This window comes from Loxodonta africana, chromosome 2 (assembly GCF_030014295.1).
Source record: "Loxodonta africana isolate mLoxAfr1 chromosome 2, mLoxAfr1.hap2, whole genome shotgun sequence".
In the NCBI taxonomy this organism is placed as follows: domain Eukaryota; kingdom Metazoa; phylum Chordata; class Mammalia; order Proboscidea; family Elephantidae; genus Loxodonta; species Loxodonta africana.
The window spans coordinates 209,089,335-209,103,038 of record NC_087343.1 but is presented as its reverse complement, the minus strand read 5'-3'; the positions used below and the strand labels follow the sequence as shown (position 1 = coordinate 209,103,038).

At 37.8% G+C, this 13,704-nt stretch overlaps 1 pseudogene; it reads left to right on the top strand.

The window, feature by feature from the left end:
• The first annotated feature begins 12,003 nt into the window (after positions 1–12,003).
• Positions 12,004–13,453, top strand: LOC111748617 (olfactory receptor 2H1-like; annotated as a pseudogene).
• The last annotated feature ends 251 nt before the right edge of the window (positions 13,454–13,704 follow it).

Below are 13,704 nucleotides of genomic sequence, written 5' to 3'. Positions count from 1 at the left end.
TTAAATAGGTTTTCATAGTTCAACAATATATAGAATATTATAGCCATTGTGATCAAGTCAATTAATTCTGACTCAATGCTATAGGACAGAGTAGAACTGCTCCATAGGGTTTCTAAGGAGTGGCTGGTGGTTTTGAACTCCTGAGCATTTGGTCAGCAACCAAATGCTTAACCATTGGGGCAACAGGGCTCCAAAATGTTGTACAGTCCTGTATATACTTAAATGATCCATAACTGCATACCTGAGATAAAACTCAGTGATTTTTATCTTCTGTTTCATCCTTCAACATGAAAACCTCATTTTAAGAATCTCTTTTGTAAATATTGCTTTGAATTCTTCAATTTTCTCTAGCTATTTTTACTTTTTAATATTGCATGCAATTTATTTCATGCTGATAAAGAATATGTTTATCTTAATTCTTTCTGATTTTTCTCTGTTGTGTTTCCAAGGACTAGAAGTAGGATGAGCATACAGCAGGGTCTCAGAAAACATTGTGCAGTGAATAAATAAACCAATGATTGATAAAAAGTTTAGCATATATAATCAATACATTGTTTGTTTAATTGTGATAATTTGGGAAACTAAAAGAGTCAACGGCACAGTTAAAGTCATAGATCACTTTATTTTTTAAAAATGAGAGAAGCATTTTTTCATTCCCTAGGACTTTGCAATATTTCCTGGTTGGCAGCTAATTACCTGCAAGGACAGAAGGCCCCAGGGATCTCCTGAGAAGTCCAGTTCCCTCTGTGCTGCTTATGCCCTTCCTGTCAATGAAATAAAAGTGGACACACCGTTTGTGCCCTTCTTCTCATGTCTATACAATGTCATATATGTAATTTGGAAGTTGCTCCGAGTGGGAGAGTCTGAGATAAGAAAGACCTCAAATGGAGGACAGACATAGGGGGTCGCTCTGCAGTGACCCCTAGGCAGACAGGTTTACACATTCCTAATTCTGGTACCGGCCAGCTTTACAATCCAGGTAAGCTAGTTACATATCTGAGGTAGAAAATTTAAAAACTAAGGATTGAAAATATCAGAAATGCATAAATTCAGAAGGTATTACTTTGGCCTGGGCTTGAAGGGAATTTCTATTAAGTTTTGTGGAACTTCATGAAGCAGAATGCATCTTAAGGTTCACAAGTTATCATCATCTTCTGTTCAGCCTCGAGGATCCTGTGCTATGATTGGTTGTAGAATTTGCATGGTAAAACACACACACACACACACACACACACTTGTTTATGGCTGTTTTGTTGTGGATTTTTACTTTTTTTAGTGTTTTTGGGTTAGTTTAGCAGTGGAATGTAAAACTTTCTCATATTTAATGACATAAAGGTTCAGGTAGTGGTCATGTTTCCAGCAGAATGCTGACTTTTGAAAATTACAAGCAGCAAAACTGGCATTGCAATTCAGTGAATTGAGAAAGGTTCTTCAGTAAAATAATTTGAACATATAATAACTAAAACCCATTGCCCATTGCCGTTGAGCCAATTCCGACTCATAGGGCCCTATAGGACAGAGTAGAACGGGCCCATAGGGTTTCCAAGGAGCAGCTGATGAATTCCAACTGCCAACCTTTTGTTTATCAGCCATAGCTCTTAACCACTGCACCATCAGTGTCCCATATAATAACTAGTCAGAAATAAACTTTGTATTCTTTTCTCGCACTAAAATAAATTGAAATTGATTAATGGTTTAGATGTACAAAATAAAACTATGGAAAACTAGACAAGTGTATGTATAAGTAAATATTTACTTAAACCAAGAACAAAGGCAATGAAGAAAATATGAAGAAAAATAAATGAGGGCTTAAAAAAAGGGGAAAAATATCTCTGAAAAGAAGCTGCAGAGGTAAACTATATTAATTTTTTTTAATTGTGGAATTTATGTGGGTAATGGGAGAAATCAAAGACTAATGTTCACTAATGTATGATAATCTCTTACAAATTCATCAGGAAAAAAAAAGTCAACTAAAATCATAAAATTGTCATGAGCAAATATTTCAGGAAAGTATTACGCATAGATGACCAGCAATCAGAAAAGAACACCTGAATGATAAAGATACAGATTAAATCCACAACTGGGCCTTACTCTTTGACTTAGTGAATTACAGAGAAGAAAACTGGTTGATTACCAGTGGTGCTACAAGTTAAATAAAAGGACACTTACAGGTAAACCATATTAGATTCTTGATGGAAAGCAACCTAAACACATGAATTCAAAAGACACACTAACTTGTAAATGAAATGTGTAATGATTGATAGAATCAAGTATTCCCTTCCATTGATATTCATCTCAGTGTTGTATTAAATCAGCAATAAATTGGAAAAAAAAAACTAGAGATAAATAAGAGGAAAATTATTACATACCTTTTGTTACTAAGGTGAAATATTATGAAGCTTTAAATTATTTTCAGAAGAGTTGCCTTTCTAAAAGCATTTAAAGACATAACACATTCACAATAAAAATACTTAGAAAAATACAGAGCTATACATATCATGATGCTAATTCTGTAATATCCTTCACATCCTATGACTAAATTCATCCATATCTTATGTATTTAATGATATATGTTAAAAATAGAAACCAAATGCTTATAGAAAATGCTGTATTTGCCTGTGGGAACACAAATGATTTTCTTTTTTTTTGTTTCACATATGTCTTAAACTACAATACTATAAAATGCATTTATAGAGTAAAAAAGATAATTAAAAAAAAACATAATTCAATGAAATTTTAACTGCAAAATACCACATCATGCTATTGGCCTTAATTCATTATTTCTTTACCTAAGGAAAAGCTGAGAATATGATATTTCAAAAACAAAAGCACAATTTGACAACTTGAAAATTCTCTCCCAAATGCCACAGTTTAATACAGTATTGCTTTCTGGACCAGGTGAAGGTATGTATATGAAATAAAACTGTCTGTAGAAAATTACTGAAGACATTTTAAAGTCTGATGCAAACAGATGGACGTTTGATAATTGATCAGGGTGCCTTGCAGAGAAAAAAATGAAATGAGTTCAGAAAAACGACTATGGGAAATTAGATGGAGAAGTTGAGTTTAGCTGACTCCCTGTCTTGCACACCCACTTTTATTCTATATGCAACCACTCCCACCCCCGTCCCCAGCTTTGCCTGCCTTCTGGGGTTGACACACATCCTTCTCAATAAGAGAAATTGTTCCTTCTTTATGTGAAATTGTCCTGCCCTGTTTCTTGCATCCTCCATTGTTATCCTCAGTAATACTGCCCTGATATCCATCCAGACTCCAAGGCCATGTTTTTTTTTTGGTTTGGATGTCCATCTGAAGCATTGATTTATTATAATGTATTTGTTTGCTCATTTCTGAACTTGCTGACTCTCACTCTCAGAATGCTGTGAGTTCAATAAAAATGGGATTTCAGCTCTTTTTTTAAAATTTTTATTGTGCTTTGAAAGTTTACAAATCAAGTCAGTCTCTCACACAAAAACTTACATACACCTTGCTACATACTCCCAGTTGCTCTCCCCCTAATGTGATAGCCCTGTCCCTGCCTCCACTCCTTCTTTTTGTGTCCATTTCACCAGCTTCTAAGCCCGTCTACCCTCTCATCTCCCCTCCAGGAAGGAGATGCCAACATAGTCTCAAGTTCCACCTGATCCAAGAAGCTCACCCCTCACCAGCATCCCTCTCCAACCCATTGTCCAGTCTAATCCCTGTCTAAAGAGTTGGCTTTGGGAATGGTTCCTGTCCTGGGCCAACAGAAGTTCTGGGGGCCATGATCACTGGGGTCCTTCTAGTCTTAGTTAGACCCATTAAGCCTGGTCTTTTTACCAGAATTTGGGGTCTGCATCCCACTACTCTCCTGCTCCCTCAGGGGTTCTCTGTTGTGTTCCCTGTCAGGGCAGTCATCGGTTGTAGCCAGGCACCATCTAGTTCTTCTGGTCTCAGACTGATGCAGTCTCTGGTTTATGTGGCCCTTTCTGTGTCTTGGGCTCATAATTACCTTGTGTCTTTGGTGTTCTTCATTCTCCTTTGATCCAGGTGGGTTGAGACCAACTAAAGCTTCGTAGATGGCCGCTTGCTAGCATTTAAGGACTCAGACACCACTCTCCAAAGTGGGACGCAGAATGTCTTCTAAATAGATTTTATTATGCCAAATGATTTTGATGTCCCCTGAAACCATGGTCCCCAAACCCCTGCCCCTGCTACACTGGCCTTCGAAACATTCAGTTTATTCAGGAAACTTCTTTGCTGTTGGTTTAGTCCAGTTGTGCTGACCTTGCCTGTATTGTGTGTTGTGTTCCCCTTCCCCTAAAGTAGTTCTTATCTACTATCTAATTAGTGAATGTCCCTCTCCCACAATCCTTCCCTCCCCCTCTCATAACCATCAAGGATATTTTCTTCTCTGTTTAAACTATTTCTTGAGTTCTTATAATAGTGATCTTACACAATATCTGTCCTTTTGCAACTGACTAATTTCACTTAGAATAATGCCTTCCAAGTTCCTCCATGTTATGAAATGTTTCATAGATTCATCGCTGTTCTTTATCGATGCATAGTATTCCATTGTGTGAATATACCATAATTTATTTATCCATTCCTCCGTTGACAGGCACCTTGGTTGCTTCAATCTTTTTGCTATTGTAAATAGTGCCGCAATAAACATGGGTGTGCATATATCTGCTCATGTAAAGGCTCTTATTTCTCTAGGATATATTCGAAGGAGTGGGATTACTGGATCCATAAAAAAAAAATTTTTTTTCTTTTTTTATGGTAGTTCTATTTCTAGCTTTTTAAGGAAGCACCAAATCGATTTCCAAAGTGATTGTACCACTTTACATTCCCACCAGCAGTGTATAAGTGTTCCAATCTCGCCAAGGCCTCTCCAACATTTATTCTTTTGTGTTTTTTTGGATTAATGCCAGCCTTATTGGAGTGAGATGGAATCTCATTGTAGTTTGATTTGCATTTCTCTAATCTTTTTACTCTTTTGGTGAAGTCTTTGGATGAGCATACGTGTTTGATTTTAAGGACCTCCCAGTTATCTACTTTTTCTTCTACATTGTTAGTAATGTTTTATATACTGTTTATGCCATGTATTAGGACTTCTAACATTATCCCTATTTTTTCTTCCATGATCTTTATCATTTTAGATTTTATATTTGGGTCTTTGATCCATTTTGAGCTCGTTTTTGTGGATGGAGTGAGGTATGGGTCTTGTTTCATTTTTTTGCAGATGGATATCCAGTTATGCCACCACCATTTTTTAAAAAGACTGTCTTTTCCCCTATTTAACTGTTTGGGGGCCTTTGTCAAATATCAACTGCTCATATGTGGATGGATTTATGTCTGGATTCTCAATTCTGTTCCATGGGTCTATGTATCTGTTGTTGTACCAGGACCAGGCTGTTTTGATAACTGTGGCAGTATAATAGGTTCTAAAATCATGTAGAGTGAGGCCTCCCACTTTGTTTTTCTTTTTCAGTATGCTTTACTTATCGGGGCCTCTTTCACTTCTATATGAAGTTGGTGATTTGTTTCTCCATCTCATTAAAAAAATGTCGTTGCAATTTGGATCAGAATTGCATTAAATCTGTAGATCACGTTCGTCAAATAGACATTTTTATAATGTTAAGTCGTCTTATCCATGAGCAAGGTATGTTTTTCCACTTATGTAGGTCTCTTTTGGTTTCTTGCAGAAGTGTTTTGTAGCTTTCTTTGTATAAGTGTTTTACATCTCTGGTAAGGTGTATTTCTAAGTATTTTATCTTCTTGGGGACTACTGTAAATGGTATTGATTTGGTGATTTCCTCTTCGATGTTCTTTTTGTTGGTGTAGAGGAATCCAACTGATTTTTGTATGTTTATCTTGTATCCCGATACTCTGCTGAACTCTTCTATTAACGTCAACAGTTTTCTTGAGGATTCCTTAGGGTTTTCTGTGTGTAAGATCATGTCATCTGCAAATAGAGATAATTTTACTTCTTCCTTACCAATCCGGATACCCTTTATTCCTTTATCTTGCCTAATTACTCTGGCTAGGGCCTCAAGCACAATGTTGAATAAGAGTGGTGATAAAGGGCATCCTTGTCTTGTTCCTGATCTCAAGGAGAATGCTTTCAGGCTCTCTCCATTTAGGATGGTGTTGGCTATTGGCTTTGTATAAACACCCTTTATTATGTAGAGGAATATTCCTTCTATTCCTATTTTCTTAGAGTTTTTATCATGAATGAGTGTTGAACTTTGTCTAATGCCTTTTCTGTACCAATTGGTAAAATCTTGTGATTCTTGTCTTTTGTTTTATTTATATGATGGAATACATTAATTGTTTTTCTAATGTTAAACCATCCCTGCATACTTGCTATGAATCCCATTTGGTCATGGTGAACTTTTTTTTTTTTTTTCATATGTTGTTGAATACCATTGGCTAGAATTTAGTTGAGAATTTTTGCATCTGTGTGCATGAGCAATATATGTCTGTAATTCTTTTTTTACATGGTTTTGGTGTCAGGGATATGCTAGCTTCATAGCATGAGTTTGGAAGTATTCCATCCATTTCTATACTCTGAAATGCATTTAGTAGTAGTGGTGTTACCTCTTCTCTGAAAGTTTGGTAGAACTCCGCACTGAAGCCGTCAGGCCAGGGCTTTTTTTGTTGGGGTTTTTTTTGATTACCTTTTTAATCTCTTCTTTTGTTATGGGTCTATTTAGTTGTTCTATGCCTGTTTGTGTTAGTTTAGGTGGGTAGTGTGTTTCTAGGAATTCATCTATTTCTTCTAGGTTTTCATATTTGTTAGAGCACAATTTTTTTCGTAATCTGATATGATTCTTTTAATTTCAGTTGGGTCTGTTGTAATATTGCCCCTCTCCTTTCTTATTCAGGTTATTTGCTTCCTCTCCTGTTTTTCTTTTGTCAGTTTGTCCAATGGTTTATCAATTTTGTTGATTTTTGAACCAGCTTTTGATCTTGTTAATTCTCTTAATTGTCTTTCTGTTTTCTATTTCATTTAGTTCTGCCCTAACATTTATTATTTGTTTTCTTCTGGGGCCTGGGGGTTTCTTTTGTCGTTCTCTTTCTATTTGTTCAGGATATAGGGATAATTCTTTGATCTTGGCCCTTTCTTCTTTTTCTATGTGTGCATTTATTGATATAAATTGATCTCTGAGCACTCCTTTTGCTGTGTCCCAAAGGTTCTGATGGGAAGTGTTTTCATTCTTATTGTATTCTCTGAATTTCTTTATTCCATCCTTAACATCTTCTAAAATCCAGTCTTTTTTGAGCAGGGTATTGTTCAGTTTCCAAGTGTTTGATTTCTGTTCGCTGCTTTTCCTGTTATTGATTTCCACTTTTATGGCCTTATGGTCCGAGAAGATGCTTTGTAAAATTTCAGTGTTTTGGGTTCTGCAAAGGCTTGCTTTATGGCCTAATATGTGGTCTATTCTAGAGAATGTTCCATGCGCACTAGAAAAGGAAGTATACTTGGTTGCTGTTGGTGGGGTGTTCTGTATATGTCTATAAGGTCAAGTTGGTTGATCGTGGCATTTAGATCTTCCATGCCTTTATTGAGCTTCTTTCTGGATATCCTATCCTTCACCGAAAGTGGTGTGTTGAAGTCTCCTACTATTACAGTGGACCTGGCTATCTTGCAGCCCTGTCATTGGGTGCATAAATATTTAATACAGTTATATCTTCTTCGTATATTGTTCCTTTAATCGTTACATTCTGTCCTTCCTTATCTTTTACGATGGATTTAACTTTAAAGTCTATTTTGTCAGAAATTAATGTTACCACTCCTGCTCCTTTCTGACTGTTGTTTGCTTGATATATTGTTTTCCATCCTTTGAGTTTTAGTTTGTGTCTCTAAGTCTAAGGTGTATCTCTTGTTGGTCGCATATAGACAGATCTTGTTTTCAATCCATTCTGCCACTTTCTTTCTCTTTTTTGGTGCATTTAGTTCATTTACATTCAGTGTAATTACGGGTAGGTATAAATTTAGTGCTATCATATTGATGTCTTTTTTGTGTGTTGTTGACAGTTTCCCCTTCTCACTTAATTTTATGTGCTGAGTAGATTATCTTTATATATTGTCCTTTCTTCATATTTGATGTTGTTGATGTTGTTTCTGTTGAGTACATTTTTCTTGTATATTATTTTGATGTGTAGGATAGTTTGTCTCCTTTGTGGTTACCTTATTATTTACCCCTATTTTTCTAAATTTAAATGTAACTTTTATTTCTTTGTATCACCTTGTCTTCCTCTCCATATGGAAGATCTATCACTACCTTTCTTAGTCCCTCTTTAGTGTTTTAATGTTGTCTTCTTTTACATAATAATGTCGCTGTTTCAGTTTGGAGTGTTTTTTAATCTTGATTTATTTTCGTGATTTCCCTGTCTGGGTTGACATGTGATTGCTCTGCCTAGTGTTCTAGTTTTGGATTGATACCTGATATTATTGATTTTCTAACCAGAGAACTCTCTTTAGTATTTCTAGTAGTTTTGGTTTGGTTTTTACAAATTCCCTAAACTTCTGTTTATCTGGAAATGTCCTAATTTCACCTTCATAGTTGAGAGACAGTTTTGCTGCTTATGTGATTATTGGCTGGCAATTTTTTTCCTTCAATTTTTTATAGAAGTCATCCCATTGCCTTCTTGCCTGCATGGTTTCTGCCGAGCAGTCCGAGCTTATTCTTATTGGCTCTCCTTTGTAGGTGACTTTTCGTTCATCCCTAGCTGCTCTTAAAATTCTTTATCTTTGGTTTTGGCAAGCTTGATTATAATACGTCTTGGTGACTTTATTTTATCAACTACCTTATGTAGAGTTCGATGAACATCTTGGATAGATATCTGCTCATCTTTCAAGATATCGGGGAAGTCTTCTGCCAACAAATCAACAATTCTCTCAGTACTTTCTGTTATCCCTCCCTGTCTGGTACTCCAATCACTTGAAGGTTATTTCTCTTGATAGAGTCCTACATGATTCTTGAGGTTTCTTTGTTTTTTTCAATTCTTTTATCTGATTTTTCTTCAAATATGTTAGTGCCAAGTGCTTTATCTTCAAGTTCAGAAATTCTGCCTTCCACTTCCTCAAATCTGCTTCTCTGACTTTCTGTTGAGTTGTCTACTTCTGTAATTTTATTTTTAGTCTTCTGAATTTCTGATTGCTGTCTATCTATGGATTTTTTCAGCTTATTAAATTTTTCATTCTGTTCCTGAATAATCTTTTTAATTTCTTCAACTGCTTTCTCTGCGTGTTCCTTGGTTTGTTCTGTGTATTGCCTCATTTCCTTCCTGATTTCTTGAAGGGTTCTGTATATTAATCTTTTCTATTCTGCCTCTGGTAATTCTAGGAAGGCACTTTCATCTAGAAGATCCCTGGATTCTTTGTTTTGAGAGCTTTTTGAGGTAATCATGGTCAGTTTCTTTATGTGACTTGATATTGAGTGTTGTCTCCAAGCCATCTGTAAGTCATTGTATTAGTTTATTTTATGTTTGCTTATTGTGTCATAGCTTCTTACTTTGTTTTGTTTTGATATGCCCAAGTGGGTTGCTTGAGTGTGCTAGCGGGGTTATTTTTGCCTTTGGAGCTCTGAAATCCTGTCCCCAGATGGCTAGAGCTGTTATCAGGTATACCTCTCTAGAAGTCCATTCTCTTTTCTTGTATGAATTCAGCTCAGGTTTCCAGGTAACTGGTCATCAAGTGTGTGATACAGGCTCTGTCCTACAGTCTTAGTGGGGCAGGAGTGATTGGTGTATGTACCGGTATCTGATTGGAGCAGGGGGTCACACTCTGAACAAGGCAGGGGCCTGAGAATCAACCCCCATGTGTCTCTGAGGAAAGTGTGTCCTTTTTCCCTAGAGCGTACAGGTGGATGGGTTCTGCAGACAGACCATGGGCACCCAGTGTTTTTGGTTGTAAGGACTGGGAGGTACCAGTTACCCTTGGACCCCTGTCATGGGTGGCTGGGTGACCTGAGTGGAGCTACCAGTCCTTAGGCCCCTGATGTGGGTAAGTGAGGACCCTGTTTAATAGGCAAAGCGACATCAAACATCAAACACCCACCTTTCCGCTGCACAGCTGAAATGGTTAGACCTTGCCAACAAGGGCCTATTCTCTTGAAACAAGGGCCTATTCTCCTGAAATAGGTGCACACAGGTCCGTGCAGAGGGGAAACGTGCTCAAAGTCCACGGACCATTTATGTCTGAACAGGAGCCACTTCTGTCCTGAGCTCCCCCAGTTAGTGGAGCTGGCAAATAATTGCAAATTTATTCCTTCTCCAAGGCTGGGAGGATGGCCCTAGGTGCTCAGCAGGGCCTATCTCAGGCCCAGGGAATTCAGCTGCTGAAGCTGGCTTGGGGGTGGGGGGGTGGCCACAGTAAAATATATGCAAGTACTTAGCTTTTGCTGAGAGGGCCGTTCTTCTGTACTTCCAAAAGTATGAGTAGGCTGTGTGGCTAGCTGCTTCTCCCTGAGGAAACTGTGGCCAAATGCTAGTACCAGCCTGCCACTGCCACTCCAGGGCATGGTGCCTGAGGGATCCCTACAGTTCAGGTCTGGTAACTCCTCTCCACTTCTGAACCCTCTCTTCCTACCTCTCCCCCTCAGTTCATTTTCTAACCTTGCCTTTGATGTTCAGGGATCCTAGCTTGTCATAAATATGCTCATTTCACTTGTTTTTTCAGGCCTTTGTTGTAAAGAGGGCTCGCTGGAAATGTCTGTCTATTCCTCCTTCTTGTCTCTGCCTCGGATTTAAGCTGTCTTGATCACAGGGTATTTCCATATTATAGCACAGTCCCTGGCACATAACAGGCACTGAATAAATTTCTATGAAAATGCTATCGAATAGAGGCAGTCTCACAAAGCATTCCTCAAATTTCTGAATTGTTTGTCCACTTTCATAATCTAATTTGTACAACCTGTGATTCAGTTTCCTTTCAAGTAAGAGCAGGTTTTTTTTTGTACCTGTGCCTCTCATGTTCTTGATTTTCTCTGAGCTATTGAACCACTCCTAGAAGACAGAAAATTAATACACGATAACAATGTTCTCTGATCTAATGCCTTAGGTTATTATTATTTTTCTAATGTTTTTTTTCCCTGTCCTTAAGCCAAGCTTTATAATAATCACAGATTTCATAATTTTGTCAGTCTGGTAGATTTCTAATTTTTAATAATAGATATTTTTTGAAAATTTTCATTATGCCCAATTGATTCTTGAGAATAATAATAATGAACCTTTGTGCTATAAGAATTAAATAACAATTATTGATCACTCTTTTCTACCTTTTTTTAATGTTTAGTGTTATTTGCTAAAAATTAGCAGACACTAATACATTATTCTCCCTTTAATGAAGACCTGAATCCTCTGAGATGGGAGTTATTATAACCTTTTTGTAGACAAGAATAGTGACTTGGGAGTTTTAAATTGTTTAATTAAAATAAATTACTTTACTTAAGGTGAAAGAACCAGGTTTCTAACTTAGGTTTTCCTCATTTAAAAACTAGTGTATCTTCTAGTCTGAGGTGCTTCCTCAGGCACTCAAAAATGAAATGACATTACATTCAGAATCTCACTGTTCAGAGTCTATGTTGTTGGCTGAGACTATGCTGCTCACAGATAAGAGCAGAGGGGCCTGCTTTTACAATAATCTAATTTCATGTGTTCCTATTATTATCATCAAACAGTACCAAATAAGACTATTACTTTGGGGAACTTCATATTTGAAAGGGAACTCTGTGTTCAACACTTTGTTTCGATTATTTTACTGTAGCTACTACATACAAAAACCAAATATGTTGCCATCAAGTTGATTCCAACTCATGGCATCACCATGTGTTACAGAGTAGAACTGCTCCATAGGATTTTCTTGGCTGTAATCTTTATGGAAGCAGATCACCAGGCCTTTCTTCCACAGTGGCACTGGGTGGGTTCCAACCACCAAATATGAGATTAGTAGTCAAGTGAAAACAATTTGCACCAGTGATTTACACTTGACTACTAATCTAAAGGTTGGGAGTTTGAGCCCATCTAGTGGCACAATGGAAAAAAAGTCCTAGTGACCTGCTTCCATAAAAATTACAGCCAAAAAAATTATGGAGCAGTTCTACTGTTTAAAATATGGGAAAGTCATGAGCTGGAATTGATTGGAAAGCAATGAATTTTAGTTTTTGTTTGCTTTTTGTTTTTTTACTACATTTGTAGCTGAAAGGACATACTGATATCTAAAGTAATCATGAGGCTATCTATGGAGTTGTTGTGATTACAGATTTTAAAGATAATACTCAAGGGACAGTATCTTACAAATGCCTCTTAAGTATAAACAATACAGCATTATTAAAGAAAGATTGTATCCTTTTGGCTTAATACACGGCAAAACAGCCATGGCTTAATATAAGGGAAAACAGTCTCCAAGACCTGCTGGACAACTAATGTTTGTCTTCTCCAAAGGAACAGCAGTAGAGTCTTTTCGAAATTCAGTTTACAAAATTCTACTCACGTTTCTGTCTGAACCCCAGTGCCAAATGCAATAGGAATGACCAACACGGTTTTCCCAGTGGGCTTCATCCTTTTAGATTTCTCCAAATGGCCCCAGCTGGAAAAGGTTCTCTTCTGGTTTGTGGCAATCTTCTACACCATGATCATCTTTGGAAACCTGACCATTATTGTGCTCTCCTGCATAGACCCTCGTCTCTACACACCGTCATTCTTCTTCCTTAGCAATCTCTCCTCCTTGGAGCTTTGCTTTACCACAACTATGGTGCCCCAGATGTCAAACCTGTGGGGACCTGAGAAGACCATCACCTACACGGGTTATGTCATCCAGCTTTGTGTGTTCCTCCTTTTAAGTGCCACACAGAATGCACTTTGCTGGTGGTGATGGCCTTTGACTGCTATGTTGCTGTCTGCCAGTGACTGTGCTACACCATTATTACAAACCCTCTTCTCCGTTAGAAGCTGGCCCTCACAGCCTGGCTCTCTGGCCTGATGCAATCTCTGATCCAATCTCCCATCACACTCCAGCTGTCTTTCTGTGCCTACCACCACGTGGATGACTTTCTCTGTGAGGTGCCTACCCTCATACACCTGGCTTGTGGAGACACCTCCTCCAATGGATGGCAGTTGACCATCTCTGCCATCCTTTTCACCATCCTGCCTGTAGGGTTGATCCTAACATCTTATGGCTACATAGCTCAAGCTGTGGGGAAAATCAAGTCAGAAGAGTGGAGGCAGAAAGCCATTGCCACCTGCTCCTCCCACCTTCTGGTGGTCTTCATGTTTTATGGGACAGTGGCAATTGTTTACACAGACCCTAAGAATGACTTTGCTTCCAAACATGGAAACTTCTTCACCTTCTACTACACTGTAGTTAACACCGTTGTTGAACCCTCTCATCTATACCCTGAGGAACAAAGAGGTAAAAGAAGCCCTGCTAAGATGGCTGATAAAGGGGTTCAGTAAACAACAATAGTGGATAACTGGTCTTTTGGACCAGACTGAAACTTGAAAATTATGACATCCACCCATACTATTTAAAAGGGAGGGATAGGAACTGGTTGAATGGATACGAGAAACCAAGGATGGAAAGGGGGAGTGTGCTGTCACATTGTGGGGATTGCAAGTAGGGTCACATAACAATGTGTGTATAAAGTTTTTATGAAAAATTAACTTGAGCTGTAAACTTTCACATAAAGCACAGTTAAAAAAAAGGGGATGCAAAAG